Source organism: Anomaloglossus baeobatrachus, chromosome 6, assembly GCF_048569485.1.
Source record: "Anomaloglossus baeobatrachus isolate aAnoBae1 chromosome 6, aAnoBae1.hap1, whole genome shotgun sequence".
Lineage (NCBI taxonomy): Eukaryota > Metazoa > Chordata > Amphibia > Anura > Aromobatidae > Anomaloglossus > Anomaloglossus baeobatrachus.
The window spans coordinates 454,961,944-454,981,182 of NC_134358.1; positions in this window are offsets into that span (position 1 = coordinate 454,961,944).

Sequence of the window (19,239 nt, forward strand, 5' to 3'; positions counted from 1 at the left end):
CGTATAGGATGCCACTAGGTACACTGAGTGTGTGCTAGTATAATGGCTTCGTTATAATTAGTTGGAGTGTGCAACGCAGGCAGATGCGCTCTGCAAATGTCTTGGCACTAGTGGGACTATAGCAAAGTCCAATAGCCACGTATAGGATGCCACTAGGTACACTGAGTGTTTGCTAGTATAATGGCTTCGTTATAATTTGTTGTAGTGTGCAACGCAGGCAGATGCGCTCTGCAAATGTCTTGGCACTAGTGGGACTATAGCAAAGTCCAATAGCCACGTATAGGATGCCACTAGGTACACTGAGTGTGTGCTAGTATAATGGCTTCGTTATAATTAGTTGGAGTGTGCAACGCAGGCAGATGCGCTCTGCAAATGTCTTGGCACTAGTGGGACTATAGCAAAGTCCAATAGCCACGTATAGGATGCCACTAGGTACACTGAGTGTTTGCTAGTATAATGGCTTCGTTATAATTAGTTGGAGTGTGCAACGCAGGCAGATGCGCTCTGCAAATGTCTTGGCACTAGTGGGACTATAGCAAAGTCCAATAGCCACATATAGGATGCCACTAGGTACACTGTGTGTTTGCTAGTATAATGGCTGAGTTTAAAAAACTTGGAGTGTGCAATGCAGGCAGATGTGCTCTGCTAATGTCTTTGCACTAGTGGGACTATAGCAAAGTCCAATAGCCACGTATAGGATGCCACTAGGTACACTGAGTGTTTGCTAGTAAAATTGCTTAGTTTAAAAAACTTGGAGTGTGCAATGCAGGCAGATGTGCTCTGCAAATGTCTTGGCCCTAGTGGGACTATAGCAAAGTCCAATAGCCACGTATAGGATGCCACTAGGTACACTGAGTGTGTGCTAGTATAATGGCTTCGTTATAATTAGTTGGAGTGTGCAACGCAGGCAGATGCGCTCTGCAAATGTCTTGGCACTAGTGGGACTATAGCAAAGTCCAATAGCCACGTATAGGATGCCACTAGGTACACTGAGTGTTTGCTAGTATAATGGCTTCGTTATAATTTGTTGTAGTGTGCAACGCAGGCAGATGCGCTCTGCAAATGTCTTGGCACTAGTGGGACTATAGCAAAGTCCAATAGCCACGTATAGGATGCCACTAGGTACACTGAGTGTTTGCTAGTATAATGGCTTCGTTATAATTTGTTGGAGTGTGCAACGCAGGCAGATGCGCTCTGCAAATGTCTTGGCACTAGTGGGACTATAGCAAAGTCCAATAGCCACGTATAGGATGCCACTAGGTACACTGTGTGTTTGCTAGTATAATGGCTGAGTTTAAAAAACTTGGAGTGTGCAATGCAGGCAGATGTGCTCTGCTAATGTCTTTGCACTAGTGGGACTATAGCAAAGTCCGATAGCCACGTATAGGATGCCACTAGGTACACTGAGTGTTTGCTAGTAAAATTGCTTAGTTTAAAAAACTTGGAGTGTGCAATGCAGGCAGATGTGCTCTGCAAATGTCTTGGCCCTAGTGGGACTATAGCAAAGTCCAATAGCCACGTATAGGATGCCACTAGGTACACTGAGTGTGTGCTAGTATAATGGCTTCGTTATAATTAGTTGGAGTGTGCAACGCAGGCAGATGCGCTCTGCAAATGTCTTGGCACTAGTGGGACTATAGCAAAGTCCAATAGCCACGTATAGGATGCCACTAGGTACACTGAGTGTTTGCTAGTATAATGGCTTCGTTATAATTTGTTGGAGTGTGCAATGCAGGCAGATGTGCTCTGCAAATGTCTTGGCCCTAGTGGGACTATAGCAAAGTCCAATAGCCACGTATAGGATGCCACTAGGTACACTGAGTGTGTGCTAGTATAATGGCTTCGTTATAATTAGTTGGAGTGTGCAACACAGGCAGATGCGCTCTGCAAATGTCTTGGCACTAGTGGGACTATAGCAAAGTCCAATAGCCACGTATAGGATGCCACTAGGTACACTGAGTGTTTGCTAGTATAATGGCTTAGTTAGAATGAGTTGGAGTGTGCAGAGGACAAGAGGGTACAGTGGCAGGATTGTGGTGCTCTGGGTAGAGGAATGGAAGCCTGCCTTTCTATTCCCTCCTAATGGTGAAATGCAGGGAGGAAATCCCTGACCTGGGCTACACAGACGCTGTTGCTGTTTGCAGGACCTGTCACCTATGGCTCTCTGACCCTGCCGGTACGAGCCCTTAAAAGGACTGCTAGAATGTGCTCTCCCTAAGCTGTCTAACGCTGTGTATGCAGCGCATACAGCTGTATCGGCGATAGGACAAAGGACGGAACTGCGACAGTGATGTCTGACACCAAAGACGCAGAAGGCAGATAATGGCGATCGTGAAGAAAATGTCCGGTTTTATAATGCAGGGACATGTGACATGCAGATCCTATCACACATGCCGTTGCTTCTCTGCCTCAAAGTCCACTTAGGTGTGTGTGTGTCTGTGATTGGCTGACATGCTGGCCAGCCCCACAAGACGCGCGCGCTTAGGGAAGGAAGACAAGAAAAAAAAAAAAAAAAATGGCGATCGCCATTATAGAAACAGCAGTGATCTGAAGGCGCTGTTCACGCACACTATACACTGAAATGTGATAATAGTTTGATTCACAGAGTGACTTACACTATTACAGCAGAAACCAAGCTAAGATTTAGCTGTTTTTTGGCTGCTAGAACCGTTCTCGAACGTTTCTAGAACTATCGAGCTTTTGCAAAAAGCTCGAGTTCTAGTTCGATCTAGAACATGCCCCAAAATCACTCGAGCCTAGAACTGGAGAACCACGAACCACGAACCGCGCTCAACTCTACTCTTTATATGTAAGTAGGAAGAGCTTACTGTATGTATGGTTGAAGTCTGCCCCATAGCCCATTATGCACATTATGTGCACATACACAGAATACAAATAGGGAATATCAAGAACTGTAAATTTTTCCAAGTGTAAAAAGACCCTCATATGCACCAGAAAAACATTGGACTGATGTGTGAGTTTCAGCAAAATCACATGACTATCTTATGTGTATGTGAAATGTTGACAGGGAATAGATGGATGGAGACTTTAAATGTTAACACCCAATCCTTTTGCTCTCATGGTGCGTTAGATGATGATACAGAAGAGTTAGGGGCACTTTGCATGCTGCGACATCGCAGGCCGATGCTGCGATGCCGAGCGCGATAGTGTCCGCCCCTGTCGCAACTGCGATATCCTTGTGATAGCTGCCGTAGTGAACATTATCGCTACGGCAGCTTCACATGGACTCACCTGTCCTGCGACCGTCGCTCTGGCCGGCGACCCGCCTCCTTATTAAGGGGGCGGGTCGTGCAGCGTTACTGTGACGTCACACGGCAGGCGGCCAATAGGAGCGGAGGGGCGGAGATGAACAGGATGTAAACATCCCGCCCACCTCCTTCCTTCCGCATATCCTACGGAAGCCGCAGTGACGCCGGTAGGAGATTATTATTATTATTATTTATTATTATAGCGCAATTTATTCCATGGCGCTTTACAAGTGAAAGAGGGTATACATACAACAATCATTAACAGTACAAGACAGACTGGTATAGGAGGAGAGAGGACCCTGCCCGCGAGGGCTCACAGTCTACAGGGAATGGGTGATGGTACAATAGGTGAGGACAGAGCTGGTTGCGCAGTGGTCTACTGGGCTGAAGGCTATTGTAGGTTGTAGGCTTGTTGGAAGAGGTGGGTCTTGAGGTTCCTCTTGAAGCTTTCCACGGTAGTGGAGAGTCTGATGTGCTGAGGTAGAGCGTTCCAGAGTATGGGGGATGCACGGGAGAAATCTTGTACACGATTGTGGGAAGAGGAGATAAGAGAGGAGCAGAGAAGGAGATCTTGTGAGGATCTAAGGTTGCGTGCAGGTAGGTACCAGGTGACTAGGTCACAGATGTAGGGAGGAGACAGGTTGTGCATGGATTTGTATGTCATGGTTAATGTTTTGAACTGGAGTCGTTGGGCGATGGGAAGCCAGTGAAGGGATTGGCAGAGTGGCGAGGCTGGGGAGTAGCGAGGGGAGAGGTGGATTAAGCGGGCTGCAGAGTTTAGGATAGATTGGAGGGGTGCAAGAGTGTTGGAAGGGAGGCCAGAGAGCAAGAGGTTGCAGTAGTCGAGGCGGGAGATGATGAGGGCATGCACTAATGTTTTTGCAGATTCTTGGTTAAGAAAAACACGGATCCGGGAGATATTTTTGAGTTGTAATCAGCATGAGTTGAAGAGGGCTTGGATGTGTGGCTTGAAGGATAAAGCAGAGTCGAGGGTCACTCCAAGGCAACGAGCTTGTGAGACTGGGGTGAGTGAGCAACCGTCAAGTTTGATGGAAAGGCTTGTTGGAGGAGATGAGTGAGGAGGAGGAAAGACAATAAACTCTGTTTTGTCCATGTTAAGTTTTAGGAATCGTGCAGAGAAGAAGGATGAAATATCAGACAAACATTGTGGTATTTTGGTTAGTAGAGAGGTAATGTCAGGTCCAGAGAGGTAGATCTGTGTGTCATCGGCATAGAGATGATACTGGAAGCCGTGGGACTCTATTAGCTGTCCCAAGCCGAAGGTATAGATGGAGAACAGCAGGGGTCCAAGAACTGAGCCTTGAGGGACACCGACAGATAGGGGGCGAGATGAGGAAGTGGTGTGAGAATGGGAGACGCTGAAAGTTCGGTCGGTTAGGTATGAGGAGATCCAAGATAGGGCCAAGTCTGTGATGCGTGCTGCCGCAGGAGCAAGGAACAACATCGGACTGTCGCATCAGCGTAATCATGGATTACGCCGACGCTGCACCGATGATACGATTACGACGCTTTTGCGCTCGTTAATCGTATCATCGAGCCTTTACACACTATGATGTCGCATGCGATGCCGGAAGTGCGTCATTTTCAATTTGACCCCGTAGTGTGCAAAGCCCACCTTAGACTTTTCAAATGCCATGTGGAACAGCAAGGGCCTGGAATGCAGGGTATGCAAATGACAGATGGACCAGCTAGGTAGGAGCAATTGATACAGCTAGACTGCATTTGCACGCAGAAATATCAGGCAAGTATATGCAATCTGGTAGCTTGCAGCAGTGATGCAGTTAACCACAGGAGCAGCAGAATTGTAGTGTCCAATAGCACCAGGAAAGTAGAAACACATTATTAAACAGGTACCTTGATAGCAGAAGTCAGTTTATAACTTGTAGCTAGACACAGCAGAGCTTATTGGCAGAGACAAGTTTGTAACTTGTAGTTTGAGACAGCAGATCTGATAAAGCAATAGCAACATGATTCATTGGACTGAGCTAGAAAGTAGTAGTTCGTTGCTTGAAACAGACAGAAGTTGCAGGGAAGATAATGAGCCACTTTTTGGGGCAGAGTATAGTGTAAGTTGAGGCTAATTCCTGCAAAAGCATATGGTAGCAAAATGCTCTACTTCAAGAATACTCAGATAAGACATAGCTACTTGAGTTGACCTAAATTTCCTTGAGTAGCGACATCAGACATGCTTCCCAGGTTAGGTTACCAAACCAACCTGGCACAAAATAGTACAGGGGGAGCCAGCCATAGGAGGAAGGAGCAAGGCCCAGCACTTGAGCTGGGACAGGTGAGTAATAGCAGTATACTCCCTTCTCACTATTGAAATCTCCCCTGCATGCAGGCAAATTAAGCCTGCACATGTATGGGACTAGGGATAAAAGCTCTTGGCTGAACAAGGGCTTCTTCCAACATCTATTGAAGGTGAATGGGTATCTTTAGATGTTGATTATAGTCTTTTTAAGTTATGATGGTATGTTCAGAAAGAAAAAACTATAAGAGCTATTTTGGGGTAGGATCACAGAAAAAATATATTGTCCATATTGCTGTGCTCATTAGGGCAAAAATTAAGTTTAGTTAGTCCAATTTGTTTTCTATAAAAGTCTTGTAGGTCCCTAATTTAATTTTGTTGAAAACAGAAAACAAAAAATTAAAAAAAATAAATTTAATTTTGTGATATTCAGAACTTACTAAGGATCCTTACAAAGAAAGGTTTCATCAGCACCTGGACTCCCAACCAGTGAGCCAATTACTATATAAATACCATATAATTAGAATCATATAAGTAAACCTTCTAAAAATGTATTTTCTATGTATTTCCATATACACATAAGAAGATCTTGCATACTTGCGGTCATGTTAATCTCATCATGTATCTGAGCATCTCAGTTTAATCTACAGTACCTTAATACTGTGTAACAAATCCCACTTAGGAGCAGCCATGCACATCAGAAGACTTGGCTAGTCCTGCCAGCTTTCCATCAGAGAGGTGGCTATGTGATTGCCTCTTATTTGTGAGTATCTGAAAAGCGTCTTTGTGTTAAATAAATGCAGTATATTATTACAGGCTTCTAAATTCTCTTTGATACTTTAGTCATTCAGTTCTGGATGTACTGTATATATCAGTGAAAGGGGAATTTTGCATGTGTATAAGTAAAGAAACTGGTTTTCTGTGGGATCATTCAGCCCTCGCTATGATGTGTGCCGTAGACTTAAGCTGAAATAGTTCGGCAGCGGTAGGAAAATGTTTAATGCAATAACCATATGCCAGATCAAAACTTGGTATCTCAGTAGGATTTGGGAAGGATGCCACATGCACATTCTTTTCTTCGGCTAAAAGCATTCTGCTCTAATTATAGGTAAAAGCGGTCAATAATTCATTCTGTTAAAATGGCTTTATTGTGGAACTGGACATTTTGTAAAGAAATGATATGTACATTTTTGCAAAAATAAAACAACAGAAGTGTTATAATAATTAAGGTGACCATTGTGCTGGAAATTGGTTTGTACCAACATGCTACATTTTACAAATGTGATTTTACAATTTTAACATATGGTATTTTATAAAATATCTTTTACGTGAAGGAAATCTGTCAAAAGGATCAACCCTTTTAAGCTGTCTATATAGACATGTAGGTCATAGAGAGTTGAATAAAATGATATCTTGATATCTGCGATTCGATGGCTCATTCCAGAGAAATCCACATATTTCTTAATATGTAGATGCACTGTTAACATCTATGGGCCTTTAGGCAGTATAGCCCTTGGAGCAGTATAGTAAAGCAGACAACACTGTAAAAGGAAAACTACCCTGTTTCCCTGAAAATAGGACACTGTCTTATATTTTTTTTTGCCCCGAAAAAAGCACTAGGTCTTATTTTCAGGGGGTGTCTTATTCTCGAGGAGACATGGTTAGGGGTAAGTTTACCCCCCACAAAAAGCAGACCCCTCCCCTTCCCATGATCGTCATACTTACCAGCCCCGGGCGTCTGTGTGGCTCCCAGATCTCCCTGTGATCTCCCAGCAGGTGTGCTGCATGCCTCCCCTGCGTCTGGCCGACACACATACTTCAGATCACTAACACACACATCAGATAGCATACACTCTCTGTGCAGCACGCTGTCCTCCCCTGTATCTGAATGACACACATACATCAGAACACACACTCACAAATCAGATAGCATACACATATAGCTTTCACATCATTCCTCCCTGTGATCTCCGGTGGGCGCTCCAGGCAGCTGGGCTGCACGCCGTCCTCCTCTGCCTCTTGCCGACACTCACACATCAGAACACACACACATCAGACAGCATACACTCTTACATGTGATCGCATACACTCACGAAATCACACATACCTGTACAATTGCGCGCACACACTCACAACATCCGGAGATACCATGTGCTTCCGGCCATGTGTTCATCCTGGAAGCTCACTTCACAGTGCAAAGCGTCGCAGGTCCTTACACGTGCCGAGAAGCAAGAGATATTGCTGGATGTGGTGAGTGTGTGTATGCGATCTGTAGTGTGTGTGTGTGTGTGTATGTGATCTGGTGTGTGTGTTCCGCCACAGGACCTTGATGCGCTCCCCTGCCCCTGGTTGGCATCTGCCATCTTCTTTCTTCTTTCTTTAGGGGGTGTCTATTGTCTATAATGAAGTGTCCTGCAGTATCTTTAACTGTTTTACCGCTGCATGGACACGTCATTATTGACCACAGCTAGGTCTTATTTTCAGGGGATGTCTCATATTTAAGCCTCCCTGAAAACTTCTGCTAGATCTTATTTTCAGGGGAGTTCTTATTTTCGGGGAGACACGGTATAACTGTAGATGTGTTTGTAATGACACAAAGTTCAGTTCTGCTGTACTGTGTTAATTATAATCACACACAGCTTTGCAGTGAAATTAGGAGAGCATACTGTCTTGGATACTCCATACTCCACTTCCTTGCCCTGAGTCCATTGCTCTCTGTTGTTCTCCATGTTGGGTTTTGCAAGTTTCCTGGTGTAGCTCAATGACATCACCTGACTAGACCTAATTAAGGCTCACTAAGGCACACGTCTTTGTCTTAAGATTAAGGGGTACTTTACACATTGCGACATCACTACCGAAATATTGTCGGGGTCACGGTTGTTGTGATGCACATCCGGCGCCGGTAGCGACATCGCAATGTGTAAAGCCTAGAAGCGACGATGAACAAGCACAAAACAGTCAAAAATCGCTGATCTGAGTCACGTCGTTCATTTTAATAATGTCGCTCCTGATGCAGGTGCGATGTTGTTTGTCGCTCCAGCGGCGTCACACGTCGCTGTATGTGAAGCTGCTGGAAAGACAAACATCTCCTTACCTGCATCCACCGTCAATGCGGAAGGAGGAAGGTGGGCGGGATGTTACGTCCCGCTCATCTCCGCCCCTCCGCTGCTATTGGCCGGCCGCTTAGTGACGTGGCGGTGACGTCGCGGTGACGCCAACGCACCTCCCCCTTGAAGGAGGGATTTTTCGGCAGTCACCGCGATGTCGCCGACCCGGTATGTACGTGTGATGCTGCCGTAGCGAACATTATCGCAACGGCAGCATCACACGCACATACCTGCTCACAAGATATCGCATGTGCGACGGGGGCAGGTACTATTGCGCTAGACATCACTAGCCGATGTTAGCGATGTCGCAACGTGTAAAGTACCCCTAAGACTTAGGGGTACTTCTCACATAGCGAGATCGCTGCTGAGTGACAGGTTTTGTGACGTACCAGTAACCTCATCAGCGATCTCGCTGTGTGTGACACTAAGCAGCGACCTGGCCCCTGCTGTGAAATCGCTCATCGTTACACACAGTGCTGGTTCATTTTTTGCTCATTGCTCTCCCACTGTGAAGCACACATCACTGTGTTTGACAGCGAGAGAGCAACGATCTGAATGTGCAGGGAGCCGGCGTCTGTAAGCTGTGGACTTTGGTAACCAAGGTACACATCGGGTAACCAAGCAAAGTGCTTTGCTTGGTTACCCGATATTTACCTTGGTTATCAGCGTACGCCGCTCTCAGGCTGCCAGTGCTGGCTCCCTGCACAAATAGCCAGAGTACACATCGGGTAACTATGCTTTGCTTAGTAACCCGATGTGTACCCTAGCTACAAGTGCAGGGAGCCAGCGCTAAGCGGTGTGCGCTGGTAACCAGGGTAAATATCGAGTAACCAAGCAAAGCATTTTGCTTAGTTACCCGATATTTACCTTGGTTACCAAGCGCAGCATCGTTTCCACGAGTCGCTGCTGGCTAGTGGCTGGTCACTGGTCATTGGTGAGATCTGCCTGATTGACAGCTCACCAGCGACCATGTAGCGTCGCACCAGCGATCCTGACCAGGTCATATCGTGGACGGAATCGCTGGTACGTTGTTTAGTGAGACGGTACCCTTATTTGTTTAGTTTGTTTAGTGTACTCCACTATCAGCTCCTTGTCTGCATCTGCTGTTGTGATCCTGCATACTATCTGCCGTGCTGATTAACCTTCTGTAATCCTCTTTCTGGGTTTATCCTTCGGTTGCCGTAAGCCATATTTTGTTGTTGGATTCTGTTCATACTGAACACTCATTACTGCACTATGTTTGTTGTTGCTCTGCTTTTCCTAGGTGCCACTTTAGGCTTGCCATGTTTACATTGTACTGCTTTTGTGTTCCTGTTGTCTCCAGTTTTCACCAGGAGATGTTTGCAGGCATCGCCAACTGTCATGACGGCATCAAGATCTGTGGAAACTACAGATTTTGGCACTCCCTGCCTGCTAACTTCTCTGATGTCTGTGATCAGCGCAGGGAGATGCGGGCAATGACCCACAGACTTAGGCAGGATAGCAAGTGTTAATCTCTGTTGGGATGCTTGTTAGTCCCTTTGATCACATGCTGTGGGGGAGCCAGTCACATTTGCTCCCCTCCTATAAATGCTGGCTGGACTATACAAATAATGCCAGCTATAGCTTACCTATACTGGTCTGTTGAGGTGTTGTGATCCAAACGTACTTGTGGTTGTCGTGATTTATTTCTGTGAGCAGTTGTGGTGTTAACCACTGTAGTCTTTTTGTTGCTGCCTTTCTGCTGTTGCTTTTCTCCTGTGTCTCTTACTGTTTATTCCAGTGAGTTTGCAGTGTGTCTGAGTTTTGGTGTTCCTCTGCCTGTCCAATCTGTGTTTACATCAGACTACTGCCCCTTGCTTCCCTGGTAGGAGTAACAGATTTGATCTGGTCAGGAGACTAGTAAGGCACGGGACTCCACCTTAAGGGATAATTTGGAGGTCAGGGATAGCCTAGGGTCCCTAGCGTGAGGGACAGTAAAGAAGTACCATGTCCCTCGCTATCCTGCAGTGACATTGTGACATCAATGTGCCAATCCTCGTTCTTCATGTGCCCTTCTACCTGCTACGCCGACTTCCTGGGCCCGTGTGCCCACTCAGAGCTGAAGCTTCATGGATCCACCTTAGAAGGTGAGGCTAACACTCAACACTCTCTTCCCTATTTTAATTAATATAAGCTTTGGATGAAGATTCTCTGGTAGATCTATGACTGTCAATAAAACTTAAAAGCTTATTAACATATTAAGAAAACTGTGGATTTCTCTGCAATAAGTCATCGGATTGCAAGTATCATTTCATTTTATTCAACTATGTCCTGCATTCCCATATAGAAGGCTTAGGGGGATCATTCATTGTGACAGATTCTTTTTAATTTAAGAAAACATTATTCAATTTAATCTATCTTTTTAAAATATTGCCAATTAAATATATATTTTTATAAATACTTAACATTTGTTGAATTAATGAATCACTACATTCTTCTTAATAGACATTGACTGTTTGATTACTTGATTAAAAGTAATAATGAAATTCTATGTGTGGCGCCCTGGCAAAACCAGGTAGTCACAAAAGTTGTCCACTCCCTTGTTACCACCAAAAACCCACACCCAGGTACAACACACAGCCATTAAAGCCTAGCCACCCCCTCATGATAATAAGGACACACCAGTGGGTGGGATCAGGTGGATGAGAACGCCCACCTAGGGGTCCTGAGGTGTCAGGGGCGGGAACACAACAGACAAGCTCAGACAGTTGAAGTAGTGAGGTAAAGTTTACACCACAGTCAAGTGCAGGCCGTTGACAGTGGAAGCAGACAGTTCAAGTGTAGTCAGGGGTAGGGGCCCTTGGACTACCTGGCTAGGTGGCAGGCAGTGAACAGGGCCACAGGCGACAGAGATCCGGTCAGGGGAGACCTTAAGTGGACCGGGGCAGGGTCGTAGCCCACTGGTGCCGACAGCGGGAATCCGGTCCGGAGGCCATGCACAAGTGGGGTGCCTGGACCCTAGGACGAGGAAGGTTGCATGCCCCTTGTTAATCAACCAGCAGAGGACGAGGTTTCAGGCCTTGTTCTCCAGAAGCCCAGAGAGCGAAACGGAAGCCCAACGTGGGGGATAGAGTGTCCGTCAGAACCCACAGAAATCCCAAGGGTCAAATTTCGCGGGCCACAGCTCCCAAACATACACAGTAGCGGGAGTGGACTTCTCCATTCCATGTGAAGTCGTCCGACAGAAGAGACACATAGAGTGCAGGAGGAAGGGACACCTGTTCACTAACCCGGGTGTGGGATCCGAATACACCCTCCAACGGCAGCCGGTCACTGGCAACTTGGTTTACCACTGGACTTGTGTGAGATTACTGAACTGGAGTACACCATTGATCCCTGGTCCAACCCGGCACGCCATCTCCAGCAGCCATTACTCCTGTGTACTGACTCAGGACTACGCCTCCCCTACCCGTGGAGGGGATCCAATCTTGCTGCCCCGCTACATCAGCCCCGGGCACCTCATCACCAGACAGCGGCGGTGTCACCATCTCTCACCACAACCCACGGGTGGCGTCATCGACACAACAAACTCCCTTTAAATATTCCCCTTTCCGACGGTTGTGAGGATGGACGGCTGTGCGAGCCCGTGTCCGGTCACCATTCGAGCCGCAGCAGCGAACCCGGATACGAGCGGGCCCAGAGAAGCGGCAGCCGGCCCCATCCGCAAGAACCCGAACCTGGCATTACAAACAGGATTCCTACCCCATCTGTAGACTTTGATGATGTGCGCCTTGCTTTGAATGCTGTGAACTGTTGAAAATTTTGAACTGCCGCCATCTTGCCCACCATCTTTGGCGCCAAAACAACAACGCCGTCATCTTCTTCCCTGAAAAAGGTGCAAAGTTGATGCCCCGCCCCCTTAGAACGCGGGCGGAACCCGGTGACTCCCAAAGCAGGAAGTGCAAAGGACAGTGGGTCCTGTGCGACTACTGTCGAAAAACCAAGGGGGAGGAGAGGACGGAGCGGCATGTGATCCGAGAGGATAAAGGGCAGGGACACCAGGACTCTGCCGAATCCTGTTCCTAGACACTAAAACAGCAGGATGTCTCAGCGGTCCGGCAACCAGCGTGTGGAGGGTCCCGTTCCCAGGACCGCCAACTGGATTGAGGAGCAGACGGAGAAGATGTGCCAAAGAATTCAGGCCCAGGCTCACTTCATCCTGACAAGGTGGACAACTGAGATGAAGGGCCTGGCTGCAGCTGTCTGGGCACGCGAGATGGAGATGGCCTCGGAGGAGCAAGTAAGCAGTGACCCACGCCCCTATGTTCCCCAGGAACCAGCCATCCTGGCTGAGGGGTCCGGCCTACCCTCGTCCACCACGTCGCCTCCCTCATCGCCCATGTCCGCGGCCAGTGCCCCGATCGACTCGCTACCCCAAGCAGCAGCAGCGGAACCCGTCTTGTCTAATGAGGAGAACCCATTAACAGGGACCTCGGGCCTCGCCTGCACCCCTGATCCGGCACCCGTCTCAGCCCCGAGCCAGGCCGCAACCCTATTGATATCCCATCCGGCCCCGAGCCAGGCCGCAACCCCGAGGACGTCTTTCCCGGCTCCGGCAGTCCACCCGGCAGCAACAGTGATGATGTCGGCTCCGGCAGTCCGCCCGGCCACAACGGAGGCGGCACCCGACCGAAAACCTGCCACAGCTGCGGCGCCAGCCACTCCCAAATACCATGACCCAGCCGGAATGTACCTGTAAAGAGGCGGAGCAGGCCACCGATCAATGGGGCCCTCGGAAATGTGAGAGGCCGGTCGTCGTCGGCGCTGAGGACATCCGTGTGGGCCTGGCTCCCGAGCAGGAGGCGGAGCACGTAACCCGTGCACCGTACTGGGAACAGCAACAACAGCAGCTGCACAGGGATTTCGAATTACAGAGGACAAGTCCAGTATTTTGACTCCCAGAAAGGGTGGGGTTTCATTTACGAGCCGAGATTGTATTCCGAAATTTTCGAATCCCAGAGGGATGTAGCCTCGCACTTGCCAACCGGCCACCCAGACCTTAATCTGGAACCCGGAGATATGGTGAGCTACACCCGGCATTGCGGAGAGCAAGGGTGGTTTGACCTGGACATCAAACAGTGGGTGGTAGTGAATGAAACACCCTGCCTCACCTCCCATCGTCACTTGTATGAAGATAAGGAGTAAGAAGCGGATTCCGGATACCCTTCTACAGTTCATTGATGTTTACCCCCCTGTTTTAAAGTTAACTATGGACCATGGCTACAGGACTGGTGAAGTCACCCAATAACTTTCTTGGGCCTTGTAATTAACCACCATTTACCTTCTTCTTACCCCACCACCAGGACTGTAACGCCTCTGGAGAGGTTGGTTGGAGGAAGGGCCTGCGGTAGAGTTGGCTGAGGCCCAGTCACTAACAAAACCGGTGGCTAACCTCCAGACCAAGGGTTCCGGACCATGGAACTCTTGGGGTGGACTGGCAGGTAAGGGACTTTTACCCAGACATTCTGGACAACCACAGGAACTCGGGACGGTGTGACACCTGTGACTAGCGGTGGCACCAAGGGTAGGTTCAGGTGTTTTGGGTGTCGGGTGAAAGGGAAGAAGATGTTTGTTTGTTTATTGCAACGTTCAAGTGATGTGCCTCCTGTGAGGGATGAAACGTTTAAAAATGTTTTATGTTTGTTACCCTTTTTATGATTTCAGAAGCTGCAAAATAAACATCAGTGGCCAGACAGCCTGAGGACGGGCTGTATTCAACCAAGGGGGAGTATGACGCCCTGGCAAAACCAGGTAGTCACAAAAGTTGTCCACCCTCCTTTTTACCACCAAAAACCCACACTCAGGTACAACACACAGCCATTAAAGCATAGCCACCCCCTCATGATAATAAGGACACACCAGTGGGCGGGATCAGGTGGATGAGAACACCCACCTAGGGGTCCTGAGGTGTCAGGGGAAGGAACACAACAGACAAGCTCAGACAGTTGAAGTAAAGAGGTGAAGTTTATTATTATTATTATTATTATTATTATTATTTATTTATAGAGCACCATTAATTCCATGGTGCTGTACATGAGAATAGGTTACATACAGAATACATATACAAGTTACAGTAGACAGATTAGTACAGAGGGAAGAGGGCCCTGCCCTTGCGGGCTTTCAATCTATAGGATTTTGGAGAGGAGACAGTAGGTGGGGTGTAGATCGGGCGGCAGCTCCGCACGGTGGTCGGGCGGCAGCTTTGCACGGTGGTCGGGCGGCAGCTCCGCACGGTGGTCGGGTGCGGACCGTTGACAGTGGAAGCAGACAGTTCAAGTGTAGTCAGGGGTAGGGGCCCTTGGATTACCTGGCTAGGTGGCAGACAATGAACAGGGCCACAGGCGACGGAGATCAAGTCATGGGAGACCTTAAGTGGACCGGGGCAGGGTCGTAGCCCGCCGGTGCCGACAGCGAGAATCCGGTCTGGAGGCCGTGCACAGATGGGGTGCCTGGACCCTAGGACAAGGAAGGTTGCATGCCCCTTGTTAATCAACCAGCAGAGGACGAGGTTTCAGGCCTTGTTCTCCAGAAGCCCAGAGAGCAAAACGGAAGCCCAACATGGGGGATAGAACCCACAGAAATCCCAAGCGTCAGATTTCGCGGGCCACAGCTCCCAAACATACACAGTACTGGGAGTGGACTTCTCCATTCCATGCGAAGTCGTCCGACAGAAGAGACACACACAGAGTGCAGGAGGAAGGGACACCTGTTCACTAACCCGGGTGTGGGACCCGAATACACCCTCCAAGCAGCCGGTCACTGGCAACTTGGTTTACCACTGGACTTGTGTGAGATTACTGAACTGTGAGTACACCATTGATCCCCACTCCAACTCGGCACGCCACCTCCAGCAGCCATTAAACCCATGTACCGACCACAGGACCCGCGACTACACCTCCCCTACCCGTGGAGGGGATCCTATCTTGCTGACCTGCTACACCAGCCCCGGGTGCCCCATCACCAGGCAGCGCCGGTTTCACCATCCCTCACCGCAACCCACGGGTGGCGTCACCGACACAACCAACTCCCTTTAAATATTCCCCTTTCCGACGGTTGTGAGGACAGACGGCCGTGCGAGCCCGGGTCCAGTCACCACTCGAGCCGCAGCAGCGAACCCGGATCCGAGCGGGCCCAGAGAAGCGGCAGCGGCCCCCACCCGCAACATATGCAATGTTAAAGGGGTTGTTCGCTTGTGGAGAAAGCTTTCTTTTTAGTTCCAGTTGGCTGCACAAAATAAAAAACTGCATCAGGAGCGGTGCCATTTCAAAAGTTAAGTATGCAGTATTTTTCAAGGGGCTCTGAAAACTATATATATGAATATGTAGCTCTTTCAAAGACAAGTCCTGAAATACGTTTACATGGCCAGTCTATTCCTCCGTTACTGAAAAATCAGTGTTTGAATGGATATGCAAATGAGGCTGCAGATCTGAAGCATCTGTCACTCAAGCTCTATTCCTCCACAAGCACTGCCTCCTCCTGCTTGAATGAAGGCTCCTTTGCGTGAATTAACACAGTATAGTGGCTGTCAGTCAAGCAGGAGGAGGCAACACTAAATAGAGCTGGAATGACAGAAGCTTCAGATCTACAACCTAATTTTCATATCAATTCAAATGCTGATTTGGCAGAAATGAGGGAATGGATCGACCAATGTAAAGGTATTGCTGGACTTGTCTTTGAAAGAGCTACATGTGCATATAAATAGTTGAGGTGTGAATTCCTGCTGACAGATTCCCTTTAAAGCTGGTGTCACACATAACGACGACGACAACGACGTCGCTGCTACGTCACCATTTTCTGTGACGTTGCAGCGACGTCCCGTCGCTGTCGCTGTGTGTGACATCCAGCAACGACCTGGCCCCTGCTGTGAGGTCGCCGGTCGTTGCTGAATGTCCAGCTTCATTTTTTGGTCGTCACTCTCCCGCTGTGACACACACATCGCTGTGTGTGACAGCGAGAGAGCGACGAAATGAAGCGATCAGGAGCTGGCACTGGCAGCTGCGGTAAGCTGTAACCAGCGTAAACATCGGGTAACCAAGGGAAGACCTTTCCCTGGTTACTCGATGTTTACGCTGGTTACCAGCCTCCGCTCTTGCTGCCAGTGCCGGCTCCTGCTCTGTGCACATGTGGCTGCAGTATGCATCGGGTAATTAACCCGATGTATACTGTAGCAAGGAGAGCAAGGAGCCAGCGCTAAGCAGTGCGCGCGGCTCCTTGCTCTCTACACTGTGACATGTAGCTGCAGCACACATCGGGTTAATTAACCCGATGTGTACTGTACCTAGGAGAGCAAGGAGCCAGCGCTAAGCGCGGCTCCCTGCTCTCTGCACATGTAGCACAGCGACGTTATGATCGCTGCTTCTGCTGTGTTTGACAGCTAAGCAGCGATCATAACAGCGACTTACAAGGTCGCTGTTACGTCACCGAAAATGGTGACGTAACAGCGACGTCGTTGTCGCTGTCGCTTAGTGTGACACCAGCTTAAGGGAAGCTGTGAGGGGATTTTTGTTTATCATATCAACAATATCTTGAAATAGGGCTTGGGCAGTTGGGCAGCCCTTTCAGGATATGTAACTTTAATTCCTGTACGTTCCCCCATTGTGTTGCTATAAGTCCTTGAAATTTTATGGTCTCTTGCAGACTAGTCAAGTGTATGTAAATGCTTCATGCATATGTGACGCCCTGACAAAATCAGGTTGTCACAGGAGACTGCATTCATCTTCCAGATGCAGGACTCTCTCCTCCTTGTCCTATCAACACAACCCCACACACAGGTACAAACAAGAGCCACAAAGCCTAGTCACCCCCCCAGGACAATAGGGACACACCAGTGGGTGGGGCCAGGCAGATGGTGACACCCATCTATAGGTTCTGAGGTGTCAAGGGGAGGGAACAAGAGAGTTTAGTGCTGACAGAGGAAGTGAGAGGAGTGAAGTGGTAGTCGTGGGTTGTAGCTCCCGGACTACCGGACTACCTGAGCTGACTACGTAGCAGATGGAAAAGCAGGGCCACAGGCAACGGAGATCCGGTTGCGAGAGACCTTAAGTGGACCAGGGCAGGGTTGTAGCCCGCCGGTGCCGACAGCAGGAATCCGGTCCAGAGGCTGTGCACATTCAGGGTACCTGGATCCCAGGGCGAGGACAGCTGCAAGCACCTTGTCAATTAGCCAGCAGGGGACAAGGTTCCAGATCTTGTCCCACGAGTAGCCCAGATAGAGCGAGACGGAAGCCCAACGCGGGGGATAGGGCGTCTGCAAGTGCCTGCAAATATCCCAAGGGTCAGATCTCACAGCAAAGACACCAGGAGTGGACTTTTCCCATTCCATGCGGACTAGTCAACACACGAGACACCAAACTAGAGTGCAGGAGAAAGGGCCCCTGTTCTGTCCACCTGTGTGCGGGACCCGAGCACACCCCTCCGGAGGCTTCCGGTATCCGGCACTTGGTTTACTACTTGGACTCTGTGTGACTTATTCAAAAACTGTGAGTACACCGGTATCATCCAGTCCAGCCTGCAGACTGTGCCCTAGCATTGCACTCCACTCCACTTACACCTGGGCTCCGGGACAACACCTCCCCTACCCGTGGAGGGGATACTATCCTGCTGCCCCGATCCATCAGCCCCGGGTGCCCCATACCAAGGCAGCGGCGGTGTCACCAAACTATCACCGCAACCCACGGGTGGCGTCACTGACAAACTCTCTCCTGTAAATAACCCCTTTATTCAGTTGTGGGCGACGGGCTGCTGCACGAGCCCCAGATCCGGCTGCCACTCGAGCCATAGCCACGATCCCGGATCCGAGCGTCTCGAGTAGCCCCCTGCCGGGGTCTGCGTCCCCGTCCGCGACACATATTCACCCCCTCCCCCCACACCCAACCTTCTGTGCAGCATCAATGATTGGTACAGACTGTCAGTATTCATTTGTTAGGCCGGTGTCACACTTGCGATTGCTTCGCATTTATCCCACTGGAGTTTCGCTGTGCATCACTCGTCACACACTGCTCACAGGGCATGCATCTCTATGCACCTGAGACGCTCCTGTGAGGAGAGTGTTCTGAGTACATCACGGGTGATGCACTGCGAAACTTGAGCGAGATACAAACTAGGCAATCGCAAGTGTGACACCGACCTTAGAGAAAGTGAAACTAATTCTGCAGCGGACACCCCCTCCCATACCAGCACACTATAGTGTATTAGTTTCACTCTCTCTGGGTCATGAGAGGAAGATACTTCAGGATACCAGGTGCCCTCTCCCTTCTCTCTTGACTCGACTGAAAATGTTTCTGGTGCTTTTGGAACCAGCAGTTCTTCTGTATATGTACTGGGTAGTGATGGGCGAACCCGAACTGTAAAGTTCGGGGTCCGTACTGAACACATAGTGTTCGTGCACACAATGCCAAACACGAGTTTTCCTGGAAAGCTCGTGTTACAGTATGGGTCCAGTTTGGGTCCAGGGGCTGTAAAAAAAAGCACATTAGTAAAAAACATTATGATTATACTTACCGCTCCCACGACGCGTCCTGCAGACTCTGTCTCCCGGCCACTTCTGCTTTCGGGTCTGTCATTAACTTCAGGT